The 18607-nt window shown below is 37.4% G+C and overlaps 1 protein-coding gene and 1 non-coding gene across 2 annotated transcripts in view; both read right to left on the bottom strand.

The window, feature by feature from the left end:
- Positions 1 to 18607, bottom strand: part of ENOX2 (ecto-NOX disulfide-thiol exchanger 2) — a 257188-nt gene that overhangs the window by 158297 nt on the left and 80284 nt on the right. The window lies entirely within an intron of this gene.
- On the bottom strand, positions 17103 to 17232 carry LOC125999723 (small Cajal body-specific RNA 24). The gene has a single exon (XR_007492200.1). It is a non-coding gene; the product is annotated as a small Cajal body-specific RNA 24 (non-coding RNA).

Here is an 18607-nt window from a genome sequence, read left to right as displayed (position 1 = left end):
CTGCTCTTTCAAAGATGACAGAGGCTCCTCAGTGCAATAGATCAGTTTGTAGTTTATGCTCTCAGCTACAGTGGAAAGTGAAGATTCTTTAAGTCCCAGAAGTTAAAAAATCTGATTGAAGCTCAAAGCACAGAACCAAACTACAATTTCATTTCTGTGAGACTACAAAATAACTTCAGTGTAAAATCTTACTTCTGAGAAGAAAAGAGTAGCCTTGGATTCTCAGAAACCAGTATAATCCAGCTGAATAGTATTTCCTAGTTTCATGAGTGAATGAACAGCATTTCTGGAGCCCCTATGCTTTTGGTGAGTGTCAGAGGGGGATGGATGAATAGCAGAAAGCAGTGACTTCACTGAGAGAGCCTATACTCTACTTGGAGATGGGTGGGCAAATTCACACATAAAATAAAGACTAAACAATTCTTTATAGACACCTAAGGTACAAAGTAAATGTTATTTTGCTCTTACTAGTTAGAGGAAAAGAGTAAGGTAACATGAGAAATGGGATCTTGGAAAATTCCTACAAGGATAAAACTTAAATCAACAAGTATAAATTAACAAGTATATAAGATGCTTCTACCTGTAGGGCTCACCGGAAGGATGGTCAAGGGAGATGAACAGGAGAGAACATGCAGTAAGTTAGAACACATGTGATTAAAGGGAATCAGAGCTGATGTTTCTGAGGTGATCTGAATATTATTGTGCAATTTTGAGCGGATTCCATTGAAATGGTCTGTTTCCTTCTGAGTCCTTCTCAGGCAAGCTATTCTGGTTGCTTTATATTCACATACATCCATCAGACAGAGGACATATGTAATAAGTATCCCATGTAAAGCAAAATAAATCTGATTAAAAATACTGTATAATCTTACTCCAATATAAAATAAAGCAAGGGAATGTCCAGAGTAAGCAATCCCTTAGATTTTGACCACAGAATTGATGTTACCTAAGACCAAGTGGGGGTGTTGGGTATGGGGGTAAGTGTCCTATGAACAGGGCTGAGGAATATTGGCACTTTCTTTGGTGATAGGAGTGGGATGGTCACATATACACTACTGAAAGATCAAACAATTATATAAAAACAAATCTACTTTAAAAACAGATGAAAGAACATCCACAAGCTTATCACTAAAAATTACAAACAAGTGGCAAATAAACATAAAAAGATGTTTACACAGTAGTCATTTAGAAACATGTAAATCAAAAGTAAAATGAGATATACTACAACATGGTAGCATGACTTTAATAACTAAAATGTGATAACTTCAAAGGCTGACAAAGTACAGGGTAAAGTGGATCACAGAACTGATGGTGAGCAAGTGTGGCAATTCTTGCTCAACTTTAAAAAGAATAACACTGCAACTACACTCTTAGGTATTTATCTTAAGAAATAAAAACTGTGGCTGGAACAATAGCATTTACCTTGCACGTGGCAGATGCAGGATGGACCTGGTTTTGATCCCCGGCATCCCATATGGTTACCTGAGCCTGCAAGGGGCAATTACTAAGCACAGAGCTAGGAGTAACCCCTGAGCGCTGCTGAGTGTGGTCCCCCCAAAACAACAACAACAAAAAAAATTAAAAACTTTCTCTTTCACACACACATACAGTGAATGCATGGAGGACAAATAGTCTTATGTGTGGCCCACAGTTTAGTGATTAAGTATAAAGATTAATAAGTCATTCCATTTTAGAAATTAAGGTATTTGATTTATGTATTTATTCAAATGCATTATTAGTCTATTTTTGGAATCTGTAGGGTGATTTTTCCTGAAAAGAGACATTTTGAATAGTGATTTCAATATTTTTTGTTTTGTTTTCAAATATTCTTTTTTTTATCTTTTTTTTTTATTTAAACACCTTGATTACATACATGATTGTGTTTGGGTTTCAGTCATAAAAGGAACACCAATATTTAAGCTGGTGTCCATCTGTATTTTAAAAGTTAACTTCCTGAGCCATTTTATTTTCTACTTTGTTTTGCTGTATGACTTCAGATACCATAATTCCCTTTGCCTTGTCTTGTGAAGACAACTATAGAAGCATGGGAATGTTGATTACAGAAAACCACAACCACTAAACTCAAAAATTGTCCAGCACACAAAAGGCTGGTGAAAGCTGACCTCTATCAGAAATAACAGGGCCAAAGAGATAGTGCAACATGTAGGATCTTGCATGTGGCTGACATAGACTCTATCCTCAGTACCACATAAGGTCCCTAAGTGTCAGCAGGAGTGGCTCCTGAGTACAGAGTCAGAAGAGGGGACAGTGATGATGATGATGAGGCAGAATAGACAAAGGAGGAAGAGACTGTTTACCTAGATATAGGTTTAATTGTCTCATTTAAAAGATTTAAGTTCTGTTTTATCACCCATGACAGAGCAGAAGTCTTCCATACACCACAAAAGCACCAAGGGGAGGAGAGTAAACGAACATGCAAGGAGCCAATAGTTATTCCCATGACAGTGTACTTCAAGGGTGGAGAAACCCTGTATTTCTTAGGCCAACGGAATTCCCTTTTTAATGTCCCCAATATTTACTGTGCCTATGAGGGAAAAAAAGCACACAATAATCTGTTTTATTTATGTATCTATTTATTTATTTTGTTTTGACTTGGATATTGATGTTTTTCCAATATTTTTTCTTTTTAAGCTCTGTTATGTTTTTATTTCAGGACCGTGGTTATTATGTGGTACTTGTCTTTATTGCTGTAGTGCTCACTGGATTTTTTTATTTGATATTTCCTTTTGTATTGTTGTGGTGTTTCGCTTCCTTTTTCTCTTCTCTCAAATTGAGTTTGAGAGCCTCGGACTCCACCCATTTTCGGCTTATTTGATTTTTACCCCATTTTATTGCTTTTCTTTTCTTCAAGCAGAACCACATAACTTGAACTATCTAGTTCAACCTCTCAAATTGAGGGGGAAATAATGGAGGGTACCAAGACCAAACAGTTGTATGGTCACTAAGTAGTAAACTAAACACAGAGGGGACCACTTATACTAGCAACCCTGGGGTAAGGGAGGGAGATAGGGGATGCAAGCTGGGGATGGGGGTGGAGAGAGGACAACTTTGGTGATGGGAATTCCCCTGATTCAATGTTAATATATACCTAAAATATTACTGTGAAAGATATGTAATCCACTTTGGTCAAAATAAAAAATTATTTTTTAAAAAATGAACAAAATATAAAAAAGATTTAAGTTCTGAACTGCAAACTAAGTATACTTGCCTCTAGAGTACCTATTTTCTGGAATAGAAAATTCATCCCTGTTACATCTTTTTAGGACATTTGAAAGAGAAAAGATTTGCCCCAAAAGAATTCTCATGAAAAAAGAATACTGTGAATCCTACTCCAACCATACCAATGCTTCTATAGCTGCAAAATTCATAGTTGGAACAAGTAGCCTGAATGCTCCCTTACAGTCTCAGTGCCCAGTTGTGGATTTCCTAGGACTATAAATGGCATATTACATGTATATTACTTAAAGACCTTGAACTAGAGCACAGTATATATGTGTCTACTATGCTCATCAGTGTCTCTCATATATTAGATATATATTAGATACATATATCAGGGTGCATGAACTCACAACAGGGTTGGCCAAAGGAGGTGAGCTGGAAAGAGTGAACGGGTAGTAAATTAGGAAGACAGATGAAGGTTAAAGGGAACCAGGATGGAGGTGTCTACTATTATCTTAATGTGACCATGTCTTTTTTGAGCTAAACTCCAATGATCAGCCTGTTTCCCCAGGGGCAGCACTTCTCAAGCATGAAAGATTAGAAGTCATTTGGGAAGAAATATTTCTTTACTCTGACATGAGCAGCTAGGTGGAAAAGACGAGCAGACATTTGCTTTTGGAGCAAGAGGTGCTGCACTTAATGTCCATCATCTCCTGGAGATGATGATGTATTGTATATACACATACAATTACTGCAGCTGCTTGCTCTTTCCAGGGGGTGACAGAACATGGTGTTTTAGTTCCAAATGTCTGGTTTTTGATATGGCCATATCTTGTAATCTGTTTTGAATATAACTTAGACAGGAAGACTTTGGTTAAGCATGCAGTGACTAACCTTGAATGAAGTACAAACGAATGCCAGGAGAGCAGACTGACCTTTGCAGTAAAATTAATTTGATGCTTCCGATCTAACCTAGAGTCTGTAGCCTTTATTCATATGACACAGTCACAAAACAATTTAGCAAGGATTATTAAATTCCACTTAAGCTCATCAGAGGGGAGAATTGAGGTTGATGCATTTCAGGACACTAGCCAATTGGTCACATCATGTGAGAAAGGCAGGGCAGAAAGACTTCTAGGAAGAAAGTGAAAAGGGATATGTTCGGTACATATTTGGCAGTCAATGAGAAATGATTCCATGAATAAGGCAAAAGAAAAAGACCAATCTGATGCTTGACACCTGAAGAGCCCTTTCCCTGCCAATCAAAGATGCATTTTCAATCTCTGGACCTCATTACAAGAGGAAGCCATCTTGTGAGTGCCACAGGGACCCCCAAGATAAGGGTGGAAGTTGAGTGAATTAGGAGTGGTATTAGTCATGCTAGATTGTGCCTTCCTTTCTCATGCTAACTAGTGGCTTGGGGCACAATATCACTGATCAGAAATGATGGATAGCAATGAATTAAGAAAGATATCTGTCTCCCACCAAGGTACCTAGGAAAGCCTCAGATATGATACTTCAGTTGGGTTTCTAGAAAACCTTTGCAACAGTAATAATAACTTCAGCATTACACAAAAGGATCAGTGTTCTACTCATTGCACCTTAATAAACACATTATGTTCAAAGGACAAAGACTACCTGTTCTGGGAATATGGGTGGTTATATTTAGGCAACATAATAATGTAAGTTCCTGAATATGATGTTTTCTGCTTGACTATTCATTATAGTGATGATATTTGGATTCTGTTAGCAAATATAAAGTCATAGAGAATGATAAAGAAACTATAAGTATCCTTTTTTACAACATAGTAGTTGACGAAATTCTTCAATGGTTTATTTGGCATCATTCAACAGTTTTCATTAAGGATCTTTTATAAAGAATATGTTTGTAACATTGACTATAACTTATTATTGTAGAGACAGGACAAACCCTCCATTTATTTTTTTCACAGGAACTGAGCATTTTCCAGTGTGGGGGTACTATTTATACAGCAGAAAGATTGTTGGCTCTATATTATTCTGAGTCACTGAATAAGTTGATTCTTTAAATAGTTATCAACATGTTTATTTGAATGAATAATTAAATATTTCCCCTGAGGGAGTGCAAAAACTTTGAGGGCAGGGGCAGTATCATATATATTTAACCTATTACCAGGTTATAGCATAAATTAAAGAACAAATAGTCAGTATAATGCTATCAATCTTTATTTTCATTAAATCTTCTGATAGCTTTGTATTATAATAGTAATTGCTTTTTTATTTGTTTTGGGTCCACACCACGTAGTGTTCATGGGTTATTCCTGGCTTTGAGCTTAGGAATCACTCTAGGCAGGGTATTGGGGACATTATGGGATGCTGAGGATTGAACCTGGGTTGGCTGCATGCAATGTAAGCACTCTCCCACTTGTCCTCTCACTATGAACCCTGTGACAATAATTGTGACTCACACTCTATATTTCTTTTAAGCAGAAATAAATGCTTTTTATAACTTTTATATAAATTTCCCCAAGTAAATATTGCCAATATTTTCTATATTAATTTCTTTTTCATTAAAAAGAATCTATCTTGCCTAGATAAGCACACGCACGCGCGCACACACACACGCACACATACACACACCACACACACACAAACTCTTATAAGGACTCCCTGGTAATCAGCTGTTTCTGTTCATAAAAATAACCTCATGCCATGGCAATCGAGGGAGTGGTTACAAAATCAGAGAAACTAGGAATATATTCAGTATATTCCAGCACTATTATGGGTTGGGTGATCAAATAGAATTAGACTAAACTTTTATTGTTTCCTTCTGTTGTGCCAGAGGTTATTCCATTATTCCATGGGGAAGCCTGGGGGAATATCAAGAGGAAATAGGATGGTCTGAGTGACAGATGTTAAGGAGATGTGGACATTACATATTTATTTAGATAGTGGGGTGACACCCAGAGTTGATCAAGGCTTACTACTGACTCTGTGCTCAGGAATCACTCCTAGTACATATCAGGGGAGCATTTGGGGTACCAGGGATCAAGCCCAGGTCAGCCATGTGCAAAGCAAGTGCCTTACCCATTGTAAGCTCCATTCCTGCTCCAAGGACACTGGTTATCTACTAGCCATGATGGCCGGTGAACACTTATAGGCACTCTTAGAAGTACCTAGTTTTAAACCAATTCATACATTGTCTAATATTTTGAAACTGAGATGGCCATTTAGGGGAGCCCTGGGTGGATGTGGGAGACTTATTTTCACCTAAATATGTAGTGGTAGATACTCACACAGCTGCAGTCTCCTTAAGTAGTTTGTCTTAATATTTAAGAAAATTTGTGATGAAAGTTATTCCTTAAACTCAAATGTCAAAAGCCTTTACTATAGAAATATGCATCCATTACTTTCCTTAGTGTGCCAATCTTCCAAGAAGATAACTGCTAACCTCTTTTATCTATTAAACATGTCTTTTATTTTTGAAAGCATTATTTGAAATCACCTCATAGTGGAGTTTGAACCTAAAAAGAGAAACAAATTCCATTATAGACAGCTTTTTCATTATAAGCCATAAAAGGTGAGTCAGGTATCGGAAGTCAGGAAGCAGGAACATATGGTAAGAGACTTAGTACAGTCCTGTTTCCTACTCGAATGGACAAAAAGTCATATATATTATATATTTTATAATATTACACATATCATATATGTATATTTATTACACATCTCTGGGTAATAGGGAGTTCTTTTTCACACCAACTCTTCCATTAGATGCAATGAAAGTAGAAATATCACATTTTTGTCCTCTTTAAAAATCCTTAGTTAAATTAGTCTAATATCCAGATCTTGGTGGCTAATCTATACTACCTCCATATGCAGTAGTTATTTAGGCTCTTCACCTGTCCCCACCTGCACATATCTATTCACTGGAGCTGTGTTGTAATGAATAGCAGCTGTTTTCCATTGGGAGACCAGCTGTGCTCCAAGGCCGAGTTGGGGTAAGCTTGACTTTGCCACTTAATGTTTCATACATTTTGTAGGAATGGTAGTGAAATTGGACAGAAAGTTAGAGTAGACCTCTAGGAAACTGAAAGGAAGACTAATACTAATTTCTCTAGCAGTGATGACTGCAGATATACTATACTAACTATGTACTGGCCAAGTAAAAAGGTTGAGTTGGAATCGTAATTTCTACCCAGAGGGAGTTTCTAAAATAATAGAGACATGATTTAATCAGCAGGCCCTCATGCCAGATAATGAAACTAAAACTTTTTGTTTTTTATGAAAATGACAACATAGTAATTCTCAAAAATGTGGGTTTTATTGGTTTGGTTTGGTTTGGTTTGGTTATTAGGTCACACCTGGATGTACTCAGGATTTACTTCTGGCTCCATGCTTAGGATCAGTCCTCTTGCTACTTAAGGAACCATATGTGGCTCAGGGCAATGAAACTGGGGTTGGCAACATGTTAGGTAAGCATTTTACCTCCTATAATATCCTATTGGCCCCCAAAAATGTGATTTAAAAATTAATTAATTAATTAATTAAGCTTAGGTGCATCATGAATAAAAGAAAAGTATAGGGAACTATTTAAATGAAAAGCTTAGAAGCATCGTGTTTCTGGGATACCTCTCAAGTTGCAAACTGGGAAGACAAAGGGCTCTGAAACATATGCCAGTCAATGATATTACATGCTGAGAGATAGAATATAAGTATTTGTGAGTTCCAGGAAATATCTCATTAACACAAAGAGACTTCTAATAAAGCAAAGTCCTTTCCCTCATGTACGGAATTTCCTTGTGTAGAAGAGACACCTTAGGTGGGATGAATGCCTGAAAATATTGGCTAGGGATTCATTGCATGAAACAGGGCTCACAAGCAGAGAGGAAGAGGCTGGGTAGTTACTGACTTGTCCAACTTTCATGCCTACACTTGCTCCTATTATGATATGAACCCCAAACACAATGGTAGAGATAGCTTCCTAGGAGATTCCACTATATAACAGAGCAAGCAAATGTTTGAGCAAAAATGTTTATGAAGAACATAATTTTTCTTTTTCAATAAGGGAGAAGCATTTTTAGCTACATTCTGTCACAGGCACATTGCACTGACTTTGGAAAAATGTGCTCTCTTTAATAACATTTACTCTCATTTTCCTTTTCATACCAGTCTAAATCTAAAGACTGGAAATCCAATGAGATTTTGGTTCAGGATGATTTAGAAGTCTGAGTTGCCTCTTTCCTCCCTAGGTGTATGAGAAACTTCAAAGAAGCAATTGTGTAACTACTAAGGAAATTAGTCCTTTGCTAAGTGATGGAAACCTTTGTCATAAGCCAGAACAACATAACTTAAACCTTGTGTCTTCATTTCATTAGGGTCTCTGTGCTGAGAGGAATATCTAGCTGATGGCCTATATCTGTTTGCTGGATCAGCAGGCAATTGGCTGGTCAAAATATTAAATTACTTCTGTAGGCAGAAGAACTGGTATAGGAAAACTAGGGTAGATGTGGGGAAGACAGGAAGAATAAAACAATGAACAAAAGAGCAGATTTAACATACACAGAATAATTTCTGATGGGCAAATCTCTGTGTAGTTACAACCACTGAACACCTTCTCTGCACTAACCACTGCACTAAGTATTTTATTTGTACTTTTCTTGGGGAGGGTTGGGTCACACCGTGCTCAGGGGTTAATCCTGGCTCTGCGCTCAGAAATTGCTCCTGGCAAGCTCTGGGGACCATATGGGATGCTGGGATTCAAACCATCCTGGGTCTGCTACGGGCAAAGCAAATGTCCTACCTGTGTGCTATCTCTCTGGTAACCATGTACTTTTTATTTGTAAAAGCCTTATGAGGGAGGTATTGTGATTCTCATCTAATGGAGAAACATACTGGTAGTTGAATACAGAAGTAAACTGTTCGAATATCTTATAACTAGTAAAGAATAGACCAAAATTTGAACCCGGGTTTTCTTCTTTGACCCTAGGTATTATGTTGTGTACATTACTTATACTTAGTCCTTGCAACACTCTAGAGTGACAGCGATAATTATTTCCATTTCCATTTAAATGATGTGTGTGCAGAGAAGTGAAGCACCTTCCTTCAGATCATACAAATGGCAGAAGAAAGTTTTGTATTCTAATCCAAAGCCTGTGCTTGCTCTAAACTACTAAATTCTGCCTCCCACTGCAATTTCCTATATATTAGACATTAGGAAAAAGCTTGTCCCTATCCCAACTGGTGCAGTGAAGGTGGTGGAAAGTAGGTAGGTGACAGTGACCTGAATTCGGTCGTCAGAACAGATCTGGAGTAGCAGAGTTGGCACTAGAGAAAAATAGCTTTTTTTTTCTGATGTTACACAGGATGTAGAGTGGGATGATAAAAGGCATAGGGAAACAATGGGCAACTGATGTCTGATTTCTCTCTCCCCAATTATAAGAGAAAGAACAACTATTCAGAACATATGAGCTAGGGTAGGAGCTAAAACATTAGAAATTTAAGATAACCAGAGCTCTGTTGTTGTAAGAGTTATTTGTTTGTTTGTTTGTTTTTGCCTCTCAGCTCCAAATTTAGCCTGCTTAATTGCTTTAGATTTTCCTACTTTTATTCTGTGTGGACAAAATTGGCAGTTCTCAGGGACTACACCTGGTAATGCTCGGAGACCATATGTAGTGCTGGGATTTAAACCAGGGGTGCAACTGCAAGTGCTTCAACCTCTGCTCTCTCTGTGTGTAATTATTAACTAACCATTACATTTCCACCTTTATTTTCTTTATTCCTTCATGCTTCTGTGACCCTCCAATAACTTCAAACCACAATATTACCTCCCCAAATCTCAATGAATCCGAAATGGAAAGCAAGCTGTTAAATAGGAGAGAAGAATAAAGTGTAAATCTCAAGGTTTGATAATCAACCAAAACACTCCCTGTATAAGAAACAAAGTCATTTTGGGAAGAATTTATAAAGCACTGACCTAGAGCAAATTGAGAAACACCAAGACCATCATTGCTAAACAGACATCTAGTTCAATTGCTAGAAAGTTCCTTGTAATTTCCATGTATTAGAAGTATCACAAGTTGAGTGCCGGACAATGGGTAAGGTTGTTGCCCTGCACACAGCCAACCTGAATTTTATCCCAAGAATCCCACACACCTCCAGGGGTAGTTCAGGAGCAATTCTTGAGTCCATGGCCAGGAGTAACCACTGAGTATAGCCAGGTGTGATCTCCCAAAAATTGTAAAGAAAGAAACCTGGGACAAGGAGATAGCCCAAAAGTCTAGAACACATGTTTTGTAAGTGGATGGTGTAAGTGGATCGGTCAACAATCCCTTGCTCACTCATTAATTGGGAGTACACACTAAGTACTTCAGGATATGATCCAAAATTTAAAAAAAAGTAAAAGCAACTACGAGGGATATACCCTCCAACCACAAAAACACAATACAATAATGCCTTCTGCACTCCTATGTTCATAGCAGCACTTTTTACTATAGTCAAAATATAGAAACAACCCAGATGCTCGAAAGAAGATGAGTGGCTAAAGAAACTGTGGTACATCTAGAAAATGGAATATTACACAGTTGTTAGAAAAAAATGAAGTCACGAAATTTGCCTATACGTGGATGGATATGGAGACTATTATGTTGACCAAAATAAGTCATATAGAAAGCTCAACACAGAATAGTCTCACTCATTTGTGGGATTTAAGACAAATAAAAACAGTATAGTAATAATGCCCAGAGACAATAGAAATGAGGACAGGAAGGTCCAGCCCATAATTTGAAGCTTACCACAGAGTGTTACATGTAGTTAGAGAAATAACTATACTAACAACTACCAAGAGAATGATAGAGAGAGAAATACAACACCTGTCTCAAAGACAGGCAGGAAATAGCTGGGAGAGAAATGGAGGACAATGGTGGCAGGAAAGTTGCACTCGTGAAGGTAGGTGAGCATTTTATGGCTGAAATCCAATTACAAACATGTTTGTAACCATGATTCTTAAAGAAATTATTCAAAAATAAAAAAGTAAAAAGTAAAAAAGAACAAGAAACTTAACCTAAGTCATATACCTCATACTTGCCACGCACATGTCCAACCGTGGTTTGATCTAATATGGATAGATGGCTAAAATTAAAATTAAAAAACTACCACACCAAGTGCTGGCAAGGATGTGAAGAGACTCAATCATTCATATTGCTGGCAGAAATATCAAAAAGGTACAGACACTCTGGAAAAGTTTGATAACTAGATAAGAAATTGTGGTTTGGGGCTGGAGTGATAGCACAGTGAGTAGGGCATTTGCCTTGTATATGCCCAACTCAGGTTTGATCTCCGGCATCCCATATGGTCCCCTGAACCTACGAGGAGTAATTTCTGAGCACAGAGCCAGGAATAACAGCTGAGTGCTACCATGTGTGGACCAAAAAACAAAAAAGAAGATTGTGGTTTTTATATACAATTGAATACTATTGAGCTATAATAAAAGATAAAGTGCAATTTGCTGCTATGTGGATGGAACTTGAAGAGTATCATGCTGAGTGACATTAGCCAAAGGAGAGGTCCATATACAGAATGAGCTCTCTCACATAAGAGACATAAAGACAACTAGCAAGGGAACAGTAAATGGCCGATGGCATCAGAACTGGAGAGCTGGTCTAGAGATTAGAGTTAGGAGGGATTCATGGGATACTGATGGAGGGCAGCAAGCACTCTGGTGTTGGAATGATGTCTGCATGAAGCTATTATTAATGGTACTGTAACTCATAGTCCCTCAATAAAAATGGACGGGAAGAACAAGAAAAATAAATATGCAAATATTCCCAAATTATTCAACATAAACTAATAAAATAATCCAGCAGTTGTTTTCACAAATTTCCCAATAAAATAAAGACTTGTGTTCACACCAAAAATACCTATACAGAGGCTAGAGAAATAGTTCAATAGGCTGGGACACATGCCTTGGCATGCGTGAGGTCCAAGTTTGCTACCTGAGCACTTTCAGGAAAGGCCCTTAGCACTGATTTGGGAATAGCTCCTGAGCATTACAGGCATACCTATAAATAGTTTTTTTTGTTTTCTTTTTTGGCCACACCCAGTGATGCTCAGGGGTTAGTACTGGCTTTGTGCTCAAATTACTCCTGGCAGTGATCAAGGGATCATATAGAATGCTGGGGATCGAATCTGGGTTGGCCAGGTAAAAGCAAATGCCCTACACACTGCACTATCATTCCAGCCCCAACATAAATATAAATGTGTATAATGGTTTTATGCACAATAGAAAAAATGAGTAAATTCAAGATATTCTCATTGGATGAATATTCAACTATTATGGCGCATCCATACAATCTATAAGTCAACTCAATATACATACATATCTGAGTAAATCCCAAGTAAAATTAGGTAAGTGAAAAAAGAGCCAGTCTGGGGAGGCTACATACTGTACGATTCCATTTATGACATTATAAAAGGAGGACATCTTAGTAGCTGTGCAAAGTGGGTGTGAGGGGCTGCAACTTATGGGAGCCTTGTAGTATTGGAATTGTGCTTTTTGACTGAACCAATGTCAATAATATGGTTGTGATGTTTTGCAAGATGTTACTGGATGAATGGTACTCAAACTCTCTCCATAATATTTCCTATGACTGCATGATGCATCTTCAATGGTATCAAAATAAAAACTTTATTTTTGTTAAAATTTTGGGGCCATACCTGGCATTGCTCAGATGTTAATGGTAGGCTCAATTATATGGGTTGCTGGGGATCAAACATGGGTGGCCACAAGCTAGGCAACCACCCTACCTGCTTTTTTAAAATTAAAAAAATCTAAAATTTAAAAAAAAAATGGGAAAAAAGCTGTGTCTAGACAGAAAATTTGCAGGAGAAATGTCTCTCATATAGTACAAATGACTCATATAGTACAAACATGTTTTCCATACTATATCATGGTTTCCAGTGTGGGAAATCAAAACCAAACCAATATACTCCCGATTGTCTCAGTATAGGAAAGTAAAGGCACTGGTAGTAGTTTCTCCTTTCACTAGAATATTAGTTATTGCTCCTCATAGCCATTGGCCGGTGTGTAAAGCAACTGCTAAAGAGTAGAAAGTTCTGGGTTAGAGTTAAGAACTAGCAATATTCCTCAAAGTCCTTGCAGCAGCTCTGTTGATGGAAACCAGGATGATTTTGAAAGATCATTTAAAAAAATTAAATAATGGTGATTTACAAAGTTTTTGAAAACTGAATTTTAGGCCTATGATGTTTTAGGGTTGTTTAAGTATATAGGATGTCAAGGGAAACAGTATTCTTCCCTTTGCCTCAGGAGGAGCAGCCAGAGGAGGGTTTTCTTGTTAAAGACTCATTACAAAGGAGAAAGGAGGCCTGAAAGGGAGAGCAAGAAAAGTCTCAAACTCAGAGATTTGGCAAGGAAGGAAGCAGTAAGTTTTTGCTTCAAGTATCTGAATAATTGGGCATTTCTTTATGTATCCTGGATGCTATACAATATTTCAATAAACGAAAGGCAAAGTGTGGCTAATGAGCATCTGAGTATTGACATCTTCCATTTATTTAATATTTATTTCTGGTTGAGGCCACACCCAACAATGTCAAGGGTTACTCCTGGCTCTGTGCTCAAGAATCAATCCTGGCGGTTTCAAAGAACCACATGGGACTCCAGGGGTCAAACCTCAGTATGCAAGGCAAGTTCCCTACCCACTGGAGTCTCTCAAGCCCCTGAGGCCTTTTATTTAAATGCTAACTGTTCATAAAAGAATATTTCCGCAGAATATTTAAAACCAGTCTGCGTTTCCATCTGGATTGTGGATCTCTACAGGGTGAATACATTTTTTTCCACCACTGACAGAGTATTTTCAGGCAGTTACTTCCACCACTAAGGGATAGTATATGCAATAGTGATCCCTATAATGTAGGTGCATCATGGGCTACATGAATTAATTTGTGTGATCACACTCTGAATGTTGCCTACACAGCAATAAAACTGCCTAATATCGCAGATCTTAGAACACATTCCTGTTATTGACAAATTTCACAATTGTCATTGTACAATTGTAGACTTTCATTTTTTGGTTTTATTTCTTTATTTTTAAATTACTTTATTTAAACACTGTGATTATGAGATTGTTTATAATACAGTTGTTTTTTTCCACAATTGCAAAGTTGTTCATGATTGAGTTTCAGTCATACAATGTACAACACCCTTACAAGTGCACATTTCCCGCCATCAATGCCCCTCTTCTGCTCTCCCCACTGCCTGCCTGTGGGGCGGACTTTTTTTTTCTTCTCTCTCTCTCTCTTTTTCTCTGTTAATGTCTCTCTTCGACTTTTCCTATTTTCCTTTTAAACACTGTGGTTTGCAATATTCTTTCTGAAGGGGTATCATACTCATCGCTTTAACTCCTTTCAGTACCCAGTTCTTGTCCAGAGTGATCATTCCCAACTCTAATTGTCATAATGGTTACTTCTCTGCCTTGAAGAGAATCCCACTACTCTTGTGGAAAGCTTCCTACCATGAACTAGTCTTCCTTGCTGCTGCTCAGATCTGTTTCTTGACACCATTAAACAACTCAATTTGATTAGCACTGACTTTTAGGCCTCCTCATACACAGACAGACTCCCTGTTTGACAAATTCACTGAAAGAGGCCTGGGAAGACTCTTTATAATCAGCACTTTCTTGGAGTTAGGTGAATAACCCATGTACACTAATTAAGGCATTCTAAAGGTGAACTAAGAGCCATGTTCATTTGGGTACCTGCTGCAACAATTGAAATCTAGCTGTTGCACCGGAACAGTGCAGGGAGAGCTCTGTGCACTCTTTCCTTCTTCCGGAATGTGCACTGGGGCACAGAGGAACTTCTCAGACATGTGAATTCATTTTGCATTTAGCTCATTTCTACAGGAAAGACACCTTCACCTTCCCTTCTGGCTGCCAGCTCTCTTATCACCATCAGAAACTCAACACTTCCAGAAATGGGGGGTGGTGGGGTGGTTATTATTTTTGTGTCCTTATGCTTTTTTTTTTCAAGAGAGCCTTCAAGTTTCCTTTGGGCCATTATGTTCTCCTGAAGCAGTGTTTTGCCATCACTCATTAATACTTAATGAAGCTAGAAGCTGTCACAAAAACCTATTGAGATGCACATGTTTTAAGTGGCAACATTGTTATTTAATGTTCTCAGGTGGGGACCCCCTAGTCCCGCTGGCACCATGTCTACATTAATATAACTGAAAACACTTGCCATTCATGAAAACTTTGATCCTAGGAGAGATGGCTGGAGGACATTTTTTAATCTAATATCACAAAAGTAACTCATGATTTCTAAAGAATTGGGAAGTAGCATAAAAATACAAACGTAAAAAGATGTACAGGTGATGAATGCCTATTTTGGCATTGCTATAAGATGAAAATATATTAGGAACAATTCAGCTGTCCAATAAGAGGTCTGATGAAATAAGTTTAATTTTTATGTAATCAAATATTTTGTAGACACTAAGAAAGAATGATGGTATTGATCTATGTTTACAAATGCATGGAAAGATAACAAGATGCATGAATAAATACATATGGCGATTAAAAATTAGTAGATACAATATAATTCAATTACTTTTACTAAAAACAATAGACATGCTGGCCAAAAAATATGCACCAAAATGTCCAAATGCTTTCTCTGGGTGTTGTAACTATTGAGTATTATCATGCACTCTTCTGAATACTTAGAGCATACGCAGAAAAATAATTTTGTTAAAATTTTTTGTAGGATTGTAGTTATACAACTTACAAATTAACTTGAAGCTGAAAACTGTATCACCTTTATACTTTTTTTTTTCTTTTGTTTTTGTCTTTTGTGCGACAATGAGCAGTACGCAGGCTTTATTCCAGATTCTGTACTTAGTGATCACTCCTGACAGTGCTTGGGGATCACCATATGGCGTTCCAGGGATAAAACTTGGGTTGGGTGCATCCAAGGAAAGTGTCTCACAAGCTGTTTTATCTTTCTGGCCCCTGTGTCCTTTATATTTTCATCCAAGTTCTACTTTTCTCTTTTCCCCTTGTTTTTTATTTTTGAAATAAAAATATTTACAAGTTCATATGTCATAAAATCTTTATAAAAAGCCAAAGATCGTGGCTGGACTGATAGAAATGACAACAGGTAGGACACTTTCTTTGCACATGGCTAACCTGGGTTTAATCCCTGGCACCATAGCTGGTCTCCCAAGTTCCACTGGGAGTGATACCTAAGATCTGACCCTTTACATCCCTTTGGTGTGGCCTCAAAAATAACCCACCAAAAATAATAACAACAAAAGAGCCAAAATAAAGGTTGAAGATATAGTACAGTGGATAGGACACTTGTCCTGAATGCAGTCAATATAGATTTGATCCCCACACAACTTATGATCCAGCAAGCCCCATGAGGAGTGATCACTGAATACACAAGCCAGGAGTAAGCCTTGAGCAAGCCAGATATGACTCACAAACCCAAAATTATCACATTGTAAGTATGATACCATGAAGTATATTAGATACTACAAACAATGACACAAAGGGAAAAAGGGCTTGATTTGTACTCCAAATGACATAGCAGAATGAAAATACAGGCCATAAAAGAAAAGGAATAAGATTTCTATTTTATCTTAAAATCAACAACTGCAGAGTCTTTTCCCAGCAGACCCCAGAGTATACCATTATTAGTGGCAAACATGTTTCCCTATCAGTTAAGACAAGTATCATATCCATTTCTAAATGCTGTTGCTAGGTGATCCTTTAAACATGTATTTCCTCTGACTCCCACCCTCAAAATATTTAGTGACCCGCAACATTGAGTGGTTAAGAAATTCATATTTTACAACCACATTTTCAAAGAACAAAAAGGGAAGCCCATTTACTTAAACACAAATCATGCTAAAATAAGACAAGTGACACAAGTACAAATGTCAGTAGTGGACCAGTGCACGTTTTTTTACTTGCAAGCAGTACACAGAAAGCTACTATAATTCTCTAGGACATTTACAAAGAGTTATCTTCACTGTAGAATAAACTGCTTTCAAATAAATGCCCATGCTACAGTTTTTCATCTACAGCAGAAGCTGGCAAACTTTCTATTATGAGCTAGATTTTAGACTGTAAATAACTTGGTAAGTTGGGCATGGAGTCTCTATCATAACTATTTTGCTCCTATAGTGCTAAAGGACTCAGATACCATGTGTAAACAACTGATGTGGTTGTATTCTAATAAAACTTTATAAAATAAATAATACAACTATATTTCTAAATAAATTTGAAAGTGGGTTCTAGTAAGCCTTTATTTTAAAGCTGTAGACAAATTTCACCCACTCTGGAGTGCTAAACAGTCTTATGTGTCCAGAGAATTCTAATTTTCTATGCTCTATTTGCTGCTCTCAAATTTTGAGGATGAATGACTTTGGAAACATGGAATCTATTCATTTCTTTGCTACTTGATTTTTAGTGTTTTTCTACTCCATACTTAGGGCATAGTTACTCTGCCCATGAAAATAAGCTATTTCTCTCTCATGGGTAAATCCATGTTACAAAAGTCTCCTTGGTACTCAAAATGGTTGGTTGAGGAGTTTATAATCAACAACTATGTGAACTTTGCTAGAAGAAGAACACTCAAAGGAATCAGTGCTTAGGGTTTGAGTTTAACACTGTACCTTAAAAACATTATAGTTGTGTAAACTAAGGGAGACTTGGGACATTGGTGATGGGAATGTTGCACTGGTGATGGGTGGTGTTCTTTACATGACTGAAACCCAAACACAATCATGTATGTAATCAAGATGTTTAAATAAAAAAAGAAAGTTAAAAAAAAACAGTGCATACAATAATCCATTCGTGTTTATTTAGTACACACCCCAGACATTTATTTTCAATTACATTATTCAAGTCTGTCCACAAGAAAGCTTTAGAATCTTCAGAAGTCCACAGCAGCTTAATTTAGGTGTCTAAAAGATTAAATAGCAATATACACACAGGGGAAAAAAAGGACACTTTGGCTGAATGAAAGTACTTCTAGCCTGACACTCACTTGAATCCAGAAGACCAGTGTAAGATTTAACCCTGGATTTAGTTGACACTTTCACATTTTCCTTATAGCTCCAGTGCTGTAGTTTCATAAAGCAGTTTACAGAAAATAGCCAATTTGTAAAGATTGTTCTCTATGTCTTCTTTTCTATTTGAAGCCTGGGGAATTAAACTGTTGCATAAACTTACAACAGCAATGCAACCGAATTACGTAACTTCTACATCACTTCTCTTTTGCCATCTAATAGTTTGACCATTAAAAGCCAAGTATTAGTTAGAAGAAAATCAGTTACTCAAGATTCTGAGTCACAGCACAGCTAGATGTCCTAGGTTGTGCAGGACACCTAAGGTACTGTGGAGCAGCCTACTACAAGTTTTTCACTAGGATAAGC

This window comes from Suncus etruscus, chromosome X (assembly GCF_024139225.1).
Source record: "Suncus etruscus isolate mSunEtr1 chromosome X, mSunEtr1.pri.cur, whole genome shotgun sequence".
NCBI lineage: Eukaryota > Metazoa > Chordata > Mammalia > Eulipotyphla > Soricidae > Suncus > Suncus etruscus.
Note: the sequence above shows the minus strand (reverse complement) of the source record. Positions and strands in the feature narration are given on the sequence as shown.